The sequence below is a fragment of the Ranitomeya variabilis genome, chromosome 6, assembly GCF_051348905.1.
Source record: "Ranitomeya variabilis isolate aRanVar5 chromosome 6, aRanVar5.hap1, whole genome shotgun sequence".
Classification (NCBI taxonomy): Eukaryota; Metazoa; Chordata; class Amphibia; order Anura; family Dendrobatidae; genus Ranitomeya; species Ranitomeya variabilis.
Window position 1 is genome coordinate 239,512,133 of NC_135237.1, and position 13,278 is coordinate 239,525,410.

Consider the following 13,278-nt stretch of genomic DNA (forward strand, 5'->3'; position numbering starts at 1 on the left):
AGATCGTTACCTGATGCCAGCTGTCAATGTATCAGAATTGGTTCAGATCTCTCTTGGACTTCTCTGATGACCTGTCTACTCCAGCAGAAGCTAAGTCCTCGCTAGTTCATTTGATGTTACTGCTGCCTGAATATATTTCTTAGCACTGCTAAATTCTAGTCCAGCTCGCTATCATGATGTTTCCTTGCTAGCTGGAAGCTCTGGGGTGCAGTGTTGCACCTCCACACCGTGAGTCGGTGCGGGGGTCTTTTTGCATACTCTGCGTGGTTTTGTAGTTTTTTATGCTGACCGCATAGTATTCTTTTCTATCCTCTGACTATTTAGTAAGTATGGCCTCCTATGCTAAAACCTGTTTCATTCCTGTGTTTGTGACTTTCTTCTTAACTCACAGTCAATATATGTGGGGGGCTGCCTTTACCTTTGGGGAATTTCTCTAAGGCAAGGTTAGGCTTCTATTTCTATCTTTAGGGGTAATTAGCTCTTAGACTGTGAAGAGGCATCTAGGGAGAGTTAGGTACGCTCCACGGCTATTTCTAGTGTGTGCGATAGGAGTAGAGTTTGCGGTCAGCAGAGTTCCCACTTCCCCAGAGCTAGTTCCGTTTTTTGAGTTTACTCATCAGGTCATTCCAGGTGCTCCTAACCACCACGTCCATAACACATAACTACATGGAGCATTATATGGGACATCTATGGGGCCATAACTGAATTGAGCATTATATGGAGCATCTATGGGGCCATAACTGCAAGGAGCAATCACGGCTTGTGATTGGTTGCGTGCCGCCCATGTGACCGTGACACGACCAATCACAGCAAGCCGTGACGTAATTTCAGGTCCTGAATGCAGAAATAGGCATCAGGACCTGAAATTACGTCACGGCTTGCTGTGATTGGTCGCGTCGCGGTCACATGGGCGGCACGCAGCCAATCACAAGCCGTGACGTAATTTTAAAAATGCGCGCGTCTCCTGCCTCCCGTGACGTCACGGCTTGTGATTGGTCGCGTCGCCCATGTGACCGCGACGCGACCAATCACAAGCCGGAACGTAATTTTAAAATCATGAATGCCTAGAATTAGGCATTGAGGACCTGAAAATTACGTCACGGCTTGCTGTGATTGGTCGCGTCGCGGCCACATGGGCGGCACGCGACCAATCACAAGCCGTGACGTCACGGAAGGAAGTAAAAGCGAGCATTTTAAGCAAACAACGCTGCCGGTTCCCTCGGTAATGTCCAGGCTGCGTCGGAGAGGTGAGTATAGCAATATTTTTTATTTTAATTCTTTATTTTACACATTAATATGGATCCCAGGGCCTGAAGGAGAGTTTCCTCTCCTTCAGACCCTGGGAACCATCAGGGATACCGTCCGATACTTGAGTCCCATTGACTTGTATTGGTATCGGTATCTTTCAAGTATCGGACGGTATCGCTCAACACTAGCAGTGATATATTTATTTTATTTTTTGAGGATGCTGTTTTAAATGAGGGGGCGGTCCTGTTACTTTGTAGAGTGACACTATGTCGCCTCTTTTTCTTCATGTGGTGTAATGTAGAAGTTGGGAAAAATTTAATAATGTGTTCTGCTAGCGGAACTCAAGATAACTGTTATTTCCTGAAGAGACAAGTCCTGGCTGGATGAAGTGATGGCGGTCTGTGCTGTATGAAAGATGAAGGACTTCACCTAGAGACGTCACTGGTGAGTCAGTGTTACCTATACACTGACACTATACACTGTATACTACATACTGAACTGAAGGATAAATTGACTAGATCAAGGGATGTTTGACAGGTTATAGTTTCACACAGCAACTATTTTTCTGGAATAATCTGGTTCAGGTATAGGATGACCCCGTCACATGACGGGGGGGCCCACAGTGTTTGAACAGCCCTGGGCCCTGGCTACCCTTAATCCACCCCTGCATCTCGACTACTACAACATCCTTCTTTGTGGCCTACCTTCTAACGCTCTCGCTCCCCTCCAGTCCGTCCTTAACTGTGCTGCCCGACAAATTAATGTCTCTCCTCGCTACTGATGGGGAAATCAGAGACCACCTTAATATAGCCTTATAATCCTTATACATAATTCCTAGGCTAACAGAATATGTCTCAACATGTCTCAAACTCTGCCTTGTCATTCCTGCTGACTATTTATTATCAATTAGAATTGCTGACAGGGTAGGGCTAATTACATGGAACTTTAGCCTTGTACGTGGCTAAACCCAAGTTACCCCTCATGCAAGAATTACCTAATAAATTGATGATGAATTAATGATAGTTTCACATGTAATAAACAGCTCATTCGCGCACGGACATAAATGTGTACGCCTACTCAAAAGTGTATATAACTGAATGTCCTTTCTGGAATAAACCTTATGGCTATGATCAGATTCACATCTGTCTATGTCCATCCTTCCCTGGAGAACTCACACATTTGGCAGCCATCCAATATCCCTGAGGGTCTGACTTGCAGACCACCCCAACATATTTGGCGTCCCTGGGTGGGCGGCCACAACGGTAGATCACCAATATCTGGAAGTCCGGCACCCCGCAGACCTGAGACCAAGGACACACAGACAATCCGCGGAAAGGTAAGAACCATTAGCTTCTTACAATCTCTCTGTGTCTCCATCTGTCTCATAATCTGCAGCCGAACTTCTAGGCATGTTATAGCCAGATCTCCCTACAAAGCCGTCCATATTGTTTTGGCAAAGAACCATATTTAAAAGGCATATTGGATTGGTCAATTTTATGTGCTGCTATATCTGTTGTATGTCTTGTTATATGTCTAGCATATGACTGAAGAGTGACTGACTGTGTGATTCACCCATCAGGAGACGTTCTCTTGGGGAGTGATAGAGATACGGTGTAAAAGCCAGTTGAATCGGGATAGGGCCTCTGCAGTTCCCTCCAGCGACCCTTAAGGGGCACTCTGGGTCAGAAACCACTGTTACGTCAGTCTGTCTGTCTTGTGTACGCATAAAAACTGCCCCCATATGGTGCTAGTAGATCGGGAGATAATTTTCATCACGTTACTCTGCCTGGTGTTAGCTAGTTATGTTCTCTGGTTAGTATATAGGGTTTCTGTGTATGCCATAAGTTGGAAGAAGGTGCCCTTAGATAGACCAGGAGGCCTGAGTGGGATTAGTGAGTGATGCTGCGGTGGTCACGAGGGCCAAATCACTAATCATTAATTCCCGCAGTCCGCACGCCTATTAGCTGTGTGTCGGCATAGGTTACGAAGGAACGGAGAAGGGGAATTACGTTTCTAGCACACCAACACTGCGTGTGTAGGTTAGCATGTGCTATGACTTAGAGGCCGTGAGAAGTGGGCACAATAGAGGCTGCACATGAGTAGAGCAGTGAGTTGTCAGCGCGACCAGAGAACGCAGCAGTAGGAAAGGCAGATAACAGAGAAGCACTAGCAAATACAGGAGTGATCAGGCAGTAAGGAGGGGCAGGTCATAGTACACAGATAAGGGAGGACAGTGAAAGCTAAGTAGCTGCTGAGTGAATAAATGGGTATGTCAGAGAGTGATTGATATATGAGACTCCTTGCTTGACTTTGCATGCCAGCCGTGTGTATGCTATAAGGATTTAAGAATAAAAATCCTGCGTGTATAAGGGAGTCCAACTAGGTGTGGTCCTGGTCAATTGGTACCAGGATAAAACATAGGAACGCTAATAGTAAAACACATAGTCACACGTGTATGAGATAAGCTGAAACCAAATATTTGTTACCTGTCTAACTGATATTTGGGGAGGCTGCAAGTGAACAACTGTGTTAAATACTCTGCAGATTCTGTGTGGGTGCTGCATGTTTTAGGCAAAGAACAGACGAGAATCGTGTTCTTTATGGTGGGTGGCAACTGCACAAAGTGGTTCGGAAGACATATCCACCACATATAAGATGGCCCCAGCAAGGGAGGAACATTAGGTGGGCATATTGGTATGTGAATATCCATACCATTATAAGTTATTCTCATCTAAACCACTCTCCACGGGTCCTGAAAGACCATCCTGAATATATACGTCAAAGTCCAGACGGTCAGGTCTTTCACACCAAGCGTATATGTGTTAGAAACAGAGCTCCTTTCTTTTTTTTTTCCAATAATTTTTATTGATTTTGCAAAATTTTTTATGAGGGAAAGGTAAAAGGGGAGGTAAAGTAGGTAATGGGGAAGGGTAAGTAATTCCCTGTGAGACAGGGAATGGGAAAAGAAGACAAGCATATCAATGTACGCATAAACAATTTTGAAAATTATACAGCTATTTGTGGCTAAACAAGGCTTCTAAATAGACCCTGAGACCTGTAAGAAGAAAAGTAAAGCATTTTTTTTTTTTCAGAGTAGTAGGTCAGTATATAGTGTAAACAAAGCTCAACATTGCTTTAAAAGGCAGGCATGTCAACAAATATATTAAGGCTTCCAAAATTATGTAGCTAACTGTTGCTAATCAAGGCTTTAAATTAAACTTAAAATCTGTAAAGAAAAGAGAGCAAAACAAATAAAGTAAAATAAAGTACATTGTATACTTTTGTACATGTAGGCCTGTCATATCTGGAAACGCCTCAAAGGCACCCCTAGACTAAAATGGGGGGAAAGTTCGGTTCTACAAAGTAATTATAAAAGTGGAAGTCTCCTTAAAGTTATAAGATTCTTTTTTTCGCTTGGGCAGAATCCAGTTTCAGCGTAGACCGGCAGCATCTAGGAAGGTGGCTCCCTCGTCCGGAGAAGAGATATGGATTGATCTTGACGCGTATTTCACCTGGAGCGACGATGATCGGGACCAAACATAAGGAATTCCCTTACGTAGAAGTTCACAAGTAATGTGGGAGAAATTTCTTCTCTTTTGCAATGTAGCTCTTGATAAGTCTCTGTAGAATAATAAGTGGCTGTATGGAGATGAAACGAGTTTTTGTTTCCCCGACATACCACGAAATGTATTTCTTACCCAATTGGGGTAGAACGAAACAATGACGTCCCTTGACAGGTTCTGTGGAAGAGAGGGTGGCCTGCGAATTCTAAAAACTTTTTCAATCAAAAACCTTTCATTAGTATTTGGAATCAGATAAGGTATCATCGAGGAAACATAGCTATTCAATTGTGATGTCTGAATCGACTCCGGAATTCCTCTGATCTTAATGTTGTTTCTTCTTTTGGAGTCCTCATAGTTAGTCAAATTGGTTTTGAGGAGAGTAATGTCTTTTTGGATCTCGTCTATTAATTTTGAGGGCAAATTTAAGGATTGGGGTATGATTTCGACCTTTTTATTAGAAGAGTCGGTAGAGACTAAAACTTGAGAAGGGCCATCATGATTGTCGTACTGTGTTGACACTGAGTCTTTGGCCACTGATATTAGAATATCTTGGAAGAGTCTCTTAATGAAGTTTTCTGATGCTTTAGTAACATTTACTTTCCCAGAGTCAATCATTAGGTCTTTGCAAACTTGCGATAGGCCGCTAGCACTCTTTACATTAAGCGTTTTTTCCCCAATATTCAATGTAGATAAAAAGGTTTTAAGCAAATTGATCATTAAGCCCTCTGTCGGGCAGTCCTCAGATGCATTAATCTCCTCCATCAGTAGCATATTAGGGGATGATCTTTTAGAGTTAAGATCCTCAGCGGAACAAGAACTCTTATATGAAACTCGACTTGATGACCTATTGTCAGAGAAATCATCCATACTGTCAGTAGAAGTGTCTAAATTCTCAACAAATTCTTCTGAGTGTATACTCACTATGCTATCTAATGAGTCAGGAGAGCTGTTTGATTGATCAGTCTGGACTTCAATGCTGCTTCCCACTCCATGAGCCTCCAATGAAGCTTCAAATTTTTGAAGAGAAATGGATAGATCTTTATAAAACCCTGGATCCAGTGCAAGGCTGTCAGTCAGTCAGTTTGTAGGGACACCCTGGGGTGACAAATGAGAGTATCCCTTTAAATCTCCCAATTGAGTTGTCTGGTCTGTCATAAATGGGAGAACAAATATCTGCAGAGACATAGTCTTTAGAATGTACATTAGCGCTAGATTTCTCCAGGTCAACCCCATGTTGGCGCGGCTGCAATGGTGAAATCATCTGCTCCTGCGCTGTTTCACAAAATGGCCGAGGTCTAACTGGCGCCTGTGATCTTAGATCAGGCACTGGCGCTTTGTACCCCAGCTTTGCTCTCTGCCCCTGTTTGAATGGAGAGCTCCGATCAGGGGTCCCTTGCGGCAGTACCTCTGGGATGTTACCGGCTCTCTGCCACTCATCTGCACTCACGCACACCGCAGCATTCAGTACCTTCTCCCCATTGCTTAGATCTGCCGACTGGGCATTCCTCGATGGCTCCTTGGTGTCGGTGAATGTCCGGGGAAACACCTCTGTCTGAGCCCTCGGCACAAACTCCGGCGTGGCATTATTCAGGCTTTTTCCCTGCCTGAGTCCGATCAGCTGTTCCTTACAAGGAGCTGGCCACAGCGATCGCGTCGAGTCCCCCTCAGCTGCGCTCCACTTCCTGTCAGCTTCTGAATGCTCCGTGCCCCGCCACTGCGCTTTAATGTCCCCACTCACTGTTGCCGAGGCCACGGTATGGGGATCTCCTTTGCTCTCCAGGCTGTTCCTCCTGCTCTCCGGTCTTGTTTCACAGCTGGCTCCCGCTTTGCTGCCGGCGTGCAGCTGTCCGGGCCGGTCTCGCAGTCTCGGCTTGGTGTCCTGTTCCCCCGCCGCTGTGTCCTGCTGTGGTAATCCCGCAACCACCTGTGGCCCCGGCAGGAACTCCGGGGCGCCGATCCTCAGCTGTTGTGGAGCGGGCGCCATCTTGCTTCCGCTCCCAGCTAGCTTAATAGCCGCTTTGTCCCACTGTGTTTCCCGCAGCCTCAGCTTGTGCTGGGTGCGGGGAGGTCCGGGCTCTGTCCTCTGCCGCTGTGTGGCATTTTTCTCCCACGCCGCTGCGACCCGCGGCCGCGGCTCGTCTGCTGGCCGCAGCCCCTGCACAGATCCCGGAGCGCTGATCCTCGGGCCCAGCGGCGCAGGCGCCATCTTGATTTTCAGTGCGCTCTTGTCCTGCTGAGTCTCCGCTCCTTGCCGGTCACTGAAATAGCGCTGCGGGGCAGATGCAGGGCTGTGTCAGCGGCGGGTGTCCGGCCGTTCAGGGGCTTTGTATGCAGCGGTGAGCCCAGAAACAGAGCTCCTTTCTAACACATAAATACGTATTTAGGTTTTTGATGTTTTTGTTGTATGGAAAATAGTACCCAAGATTGTGAACATCCTTTGAAATATGTCCTGAAGGTTTTGCTTTTGTTTTTCTGGGACTTTTTGTATTTGCATGGTGTATAGGAATTAGGATTACTTGGAATATCATTACAAACAGACCCCCAGCACAAATTCTGTAAATGTCGTGCCCTGATTGTAAAGTGGGGCTGATGCTGGCCATCTCGCCAGAAGGGTGGAGAATTGTAAAAATAGTGCAACCCGGCTATAGCCAAGAGAACACTGGGTTTGGACCTCTGTCAGACAGATTTCCGGAGTTGAAGTGTTTCTGCCTTAACGGTCATGGGACAATTTTGTTTAGCCCAGGAACCTTGCTGAGTCAAATAGAGGACAATAATATCTGGTATCCCAGTGACATACCATTCAGGTGCCCCCTGAACAGAGGGAAACCAGAAGATTATATCCAGGTTGCAAAACACTTTGCTTTTCTCTTTGGGTTTGAAATGTAGAACTGGTTGTTTCTGTCACACGGACAGATCAATAGAGGGTAATGTCATGTTTATTTAGAATGTATACAGCATGTTGATAAGTTGGAACAACTGTATGGTTATTAAAGAAATTTTCACTGTAGACTGATAAAAGAAATTGTTGAAGCAAACTGAAAGTGTCTAAGAAAAGACAGCCCAGTAATGTAAGAAAACTTGGCACTCTGCCAACTGTCAAAAATTTGCACATAGGTTCTATGCCCCAAGTATATGCTACCATATGAACAAAATTTTCTGTTTTTGCTTAGTTGATAAGTTGTTAAAGTTTCAAATTTTTGGCTACGTGACAGAAAACTTTTTTCTTTCCCTTTTCTTGGTGTTTGAATCCAGCTACTCTCCAGCACTGAGGTAGTGGATTCAAAAGGGGGGAGGAGTACTAGTAAATTACTGTGTTTTTGCTGTTTTTGTAAACCTGTATAGCCCTTATGGCTCAAGATACTGCAGATTTCTCACATGTCTCTCGCATACCTCTCATTAATCCAGATGTTGAGCTTTTTGTAGATGGTGGAAGGAGAATAGGAAAGGATGGACGGCTCCACGCTGGGTATACAGTGATCACACAGCATGAGGTAATAAAAGCACAACCACTCCCTCCTCACATGTCCACAAGAGAGGTGGAGCTGGTGGCACTCATTGAGGCGCTTAGGGGGGCTAAAGGGAAACGATACAACATTAATGTAATGTCAGGATATCTTTTGAGAGTGACCCATGGTTTTGGCCCCACATGGAGGGCAAGAGGTTTTCTTACAGACACAATGACTCCTGTCAAACACTGGCACCTCATTAAGCAGGTGATGGACGCACTACTGCTCCCGAAAGAGGTTGCCATAGTTGAGGTAAGGACACACTGGAGGCTCTCAATTGACAAGGCACGAGGCACGAGCAAGAAGGACCAAGCAGCCAGGGAAGCTGCAGGAACGCACAGGCGACACGAGACCCCTGAGGCACCTCTACGGACCATGGTAAGCACGGAGTATAACCAGTTGACTATAAGTATCTTGCAAGCTCTGACTTGGGAATCCACCGGGAAGGAGTCGAAGGTCTGGTCGCAGAGTGGTACCCGTGACCATGCAGGTTTGTAGAAGGTGGGACAGCGGGTGTGTCTGCCAAGATCTTTGTACTCTGTGACGGCCCAAGAGGCTCACAATCCGACCCAAGGATATATGTGCCATGGTAGATGAGAGGGTCACTCACAATTTCATAATGCTCCCTTTTGGATTCTGCTCAGGCATGTACCCCATTGCACAACACAGGTAGTATAGGCAATGCACCACAGACACATGACCAAGCCTCTCTACTCATTTCAATGACTAAGCAAAATAACAACAAAGAAACACATCGCTGAACAAGATTTCAATATAGAAGCCATAAAAGCTCACCAATGATTTACAGCTATAAAAGGTCTAATAGGACTATAGTGCGGGATAAGTCGCTTAAATAGAAGACAACAAGAGGATGTGGGTCACAAGGACCCAGAAACAACGACCTGTTCTTAGGTCCAAACTGAGGCCCTTTTTACAGTTCAATATGTGCAATATGTATTTATTAATTAGATTTTGGTTGGCACATGTTTGGATTATTGTGGGTGTGTACGTCCTGGGTTCCATGCGCCCTTAGTCTGTTTGTTTTTACTACTATGCGGTGTTGAGGCACACCTTGCAGCACCTGATACTCACCTGTACCTTTTACATGTAATGTATGTTATATTTTGTACATGAATTTTGTGGATTAATAAAGTTATATAAAAAATTCTCTTACATACATTATTTTATTGTGGATATAATGGTCGTTGTTTCTGGGTCCTTGTGACCCACATCCTCTTGTCATTTCAATGACTGCAGATTGACTTCATACAACCACCCCCAGGTAGGAATGTATGTGCTTGTGTGTGTTGATCTCTTCCCAGGGTGACCGGAAGCCTTCCAGATGCCAAAAAGCTACACAGCAGAGAGGTAACACAAAATGTTATATAACTGAGGCCTCATGGGAAAATGTCCCCTCTCAGGCATCTGGTAGCTGTGTCCAGAGCCTCAGGGAAGAGACTGTGGCTTATGCATGAATAAGTTTTTGATTCTGTTCCAGGAGGTTGGGTAGTAATCCAAAGACACGCAAGGCGACCACTGGAGCTGGAATCTCACGGTTCTCTCACCACAACTATACCTATACCGCTTGAGGGAAGACCCTGCTTGGAATCATGCAAGCCAGTGTATGGTCCGGGAGTGGAAGAATGATAACCCTGCTCCTGATGATGTTGACAGCTTCATCTCAAGAAGGATGGATACCTATGCTAACTACAAATGCCTCAGGGATACCAACAATTTGGTTTGACACCTCTGAAAAATCTGTGACTTTTAGATTTGACTTTTGTAGGATAGTATAATGTCAATGGAATCTTAAATTTGGGAGAAAGAGCAGTAACCCCAGTTATAAATTTTTAACAACGGTTGAAGGGGCTGTGGTATATATCTGTGTAACCAGGCCAGGGAATGAGAACTGTGCTTCATGGTCTGATGCAGCTTGGAATACGGGAAACCCATGGTGATATGAGCCAGAGGAGGCTAAGACTCGCCTTAGCGCATCAGGAAAGCCCCTCCTCCACAGGGTGTATATCACAACGATGGGGGGCAGATGGGACTGTAAAGTAGAGGACTATGAGTGGGGAGCATCCTGCAACCCTATCCTCATGATCATAAATGAACCCTCTCTGGGAGATGAAGGTCTTTATGTACTGGGACTACACTCCCCGGGTAAAAGTAGGAAGGCCAAAATTCAACGTATTTAGGGAGGTGAGCTACGAGGAGAAGGTAGCCATAGAAACAGGCTATACTGAAAGGAATGAGTGGCTCATGTGGATGAGATTTACTGCAGGACAGCATAATAAGTCTAACTGTATTGCGTGTGCTACTGCCAGACCTCACTTAGGGACAATTTCTCTCAGGTCTTCAGAACCAGACCAAACAGACCTGCAATGCATTTTAGCCTTATATGATGCTGCATATGACCCCTCTGACAATGCTCTGTGTTATGCTCTTTCAGCCTTGTATCCACCTGTGAAAACTGATCAGGTACCTCCTAGAGTTTCTGCATATCCAGGAAATTACACCTGTTTCCAGAGGCAAGGGACGGGAACAGAAAAAGCAGTATTCGTAGGAAACCTAACGTCAGAGTTCTGTGACACTGACATCCCCATAGATCAAGATACGGGGGGCTTCAAAGCTAAATGGTTTCAGGGACAGACTGCAGCAAGAAGTGATATATGGTGGTTATGTGGAGATATGCAACTTAGAGCCAGACTGCCAGCAGATTGGGTTGGCACCTGTGTCCTAACACAGATACTCATGCCATTTCAGATAATCTCATCAGAAGAGATTCAACGGGGTAAACTGAATGCTGATACTCTAAGCAGAAACAAGAGATCAGCACCTGCTGGATCCTTTGATCCAAGGATCTACATAGACAGCATAGGGGTTCCTAGAGGTGTGCCAGATGAATATAAAGCTAGGAATCAGATTGCAGCAGGGTTTGAATCAGCTTTCTTTTGGTGGGTTACACTTAACAAGAATGTGGACTGGATAAATTACATATATTATAATCAACAAAGGTTTATAAACTATACAAGAGATGCGATAAAAGGAATAGCAGAACAATTAGGCCCTACTTCCTTAATAACATGGCAAAATAGAATGGCTTTGGATATGTTGCTAGCAGAAAAGGGAGGTGTCTGTAAAATGTTTGGCACTTTCATACTACTTTCATCCCAAACAACACAGACCCAGATGGAAGCATCACTAAAGCACTGGAGGGTCTTACATCACTGTCTGAGGAGCTGGCAGAAAATTCAGGTATCGACAACCCCTTCACAGATTGGCTCGAGTCATGGTTCGGAAAATGGAGTCACCTGGTGTCCAGTCTCCTCATCTCTCTCGCCGTCGTCACTGGAATACTTGTGATCGCCGGATGCTGCTGCATATCTTGCATCAGAGGGCTCCTCCAGAAACTGATCGATGCATCCATTAATAAGACCATGTATATGCAAATGAAACTCCATAATGATGATTATGAACACATGATATGATTGAGAATAGGATATGATCTCCCCATCCGATGGGGGATTCGGTCAAAGAATTGACAAGAAAGTCCGACATTGGCACTAGGCCAGTGACAGCACCTGTGGGTTAGGGGTAGAATCATATCTAATCTCAAAAGGGGGGACTGATGGGGAAATCAGAAACCACCTTAATATAGCCTTATAATCCTTATACATGATTCCTAGGCTAACAGAATATGTCTCAACATGTCTCAAACTCTGCCTTGTCATTCCTGCTGACTATTGATTATCAATTAAAATTGCTGACAGGGTAGGGCTAATTACATGGAACTTTAGCCTTGTACGTGGCTAAACCCAAGTTACCCCTCATGCAAGAATTACCTAATAAATTGATGATGAATTAATGATAGTTTCACATGTAATAAACAGCTGATTCACGCACGGACATAAATGTGTACGCCTACTCAAAAGTGTATATAACTGAATGTCCTTTCTGGAATAAACCTTATGGCTATGATCAGATTCGCATCTGTCTATGTCCATCCTTCTCCGGAGAACTCACACATTTGGCAGCCATCCAATATCCCTGAGGGTCTGACTTGCAGACCACCCCAACACTACACTCCTGCTTCCCCTCTTTGCAAATCCCTTCACTGGCTCCCAATTTCCCAGCGTATCCAGTATAAACTACTAACACTGACCTACAAAGCCATCCATAACATTTCTCCTCCTTATATTTCCAAACTAATTTCTCAATATCTTCCCTCACGTAATCTCCAGTCCTCCCAAGACCTCCTTCTCTCCTCCACGCTCCTCCTCCTATTCGCTCCTCACCCAATCGCCTCCAAGACTTCTCCTGAATATCCCCCATCCTCTGGAATTCTGTGCCCCAACACGTCTGGTTATCTACCACATTTGGATTCTTCAAAAGAAACCTGAAAACCCACCTCTTCAAAGAAGCTTACAACCTGTAATGACCATACGGCCACCTCAACACCATCGGAGCTACTGCAACCCTCAACCTACTGTCTCCTTCCCCATAATCCTGTAGAATGTAAGCCCGCAAGGGCAGGGTCTTCTTCCCACTGTATCAGTCTGTTATTGTTTTGCTTACTGTAAGTGATATTTGTATTTTGATGTAACCCCTTCTCATGCACAGCACCATGGAATCAATGGTGCTATATAAATAAATAATAATAATAATTCACAAGTGTGACCCCAGCCAAAGAAGAAGTTACAGGTCTATGAGAGCCAGAAATCTTGAATGTTTTTAGATGACCAAATACTTATTTTCCACCATTATTTGCAAAATAAATTTTGCCAAATCAGTCAAGGTGATTTTCTGGATTTGCTTTCTCACTTTGACTCTCATAGTTGTGGTCTACATATGATGTCAATTACAGGCCTCTCATCTTTTAAATGGGAGAACTTGCACAATTGGCGGCTGATTAAATATTTCTTTTCCCCACTGTATACAGTCTTCAATGAAACAAATAA

At 44.7% G+C, this 13,278-nt stretch overlaps 1 protein-coding gene across 1 annotated transcript in view; it reads right to left on the reverse strand.

Annotated features, from left to right (window-relative positions):
- Positions 1-13,278, reverse strand: part of COL15A1 (collagen type XV alpha 1 chain) — a 1,855,347-nt gene that overhangs the window by 582,555 nt on the left and 1,259,514 nt on the right. The gene's annotated exons all lie outside the window — the stretch shown is intronic.